The sequence below is a fragment of the Elephantulus edwardii genome, unplaced genomic scaffold (assembly GCF_000299155.1).
Source record: "Elephantulus edwardii isolate Elephantulus edwardi_28Jun2011 unplaced genomic scaffold, EleEdw1.0 scaffold00104, whole genome shotgun sequence".
Taxonomy (NCBI): Eukaryota; Metazoa; Chordata; class Mammalia; order Macroscelidea; family Macroscelididae; genus Elephantulus; species Elephantulus edwardii.
In genome coordinates, this window is record NW_006399854.1 from 2,840,884 (window position 1) to 2,841,411 (window position 528).

Sequence of the window (528 nt, forward strand, 5' to 3'; positions counted from 1 at the left end):
TCTGCATAACGGAGATTGTTGATAGATCTTCCACCAATCCTGATGCCACAATTCTCCTCATAGAGCCCAGCCTCTCAGATAATCTGCTCTGCATACATGTTAAAAAACTTCTAGAAGACCAAGAAAAACTGAAGGTTGAATTGAAGAAGACATCAGATGCCTTTTCTAAAACACAAAATGACGTGATGACAATGAAGATGCAATCAGAGACACTTTCAAAAGAATACGACTGACTCCTAAAAGAACACTCAGAACTTCAGGATCGTGTAGCTAGAGACAGTAAGAAAGATCTGTGACTTTGTGAAAGAAGACTGTGATAGACCATGTCAAGATGATTAACCTGTTATCATGTTAATGTCTAGGAAATTTATAATTCACTTTAGAAAAATGTTCTGTATCTGGCCAGCCCATTTTTTAGTGCTACACATAAGCTGTATGGTAATTGCATTGTTGCAGTACTTATGATGTTTCCAGTAATACAAGGTCTATCTTCCAGCTCTTAAGAAAAATATAAGCATGTTAAATATT

General features: G+C 36.2%; 1 pseudogene; it reads left to right on the forward strand.

Moving 5' to 3' along the window:
• LOC102865947 overlaps positions 1-296 on the forward strand; it is a 1,373-nt pseudogene extending 1,077 nt beyond the window's left edge.
• Positions 297-528: the final 232 nt, after the last annotated feature.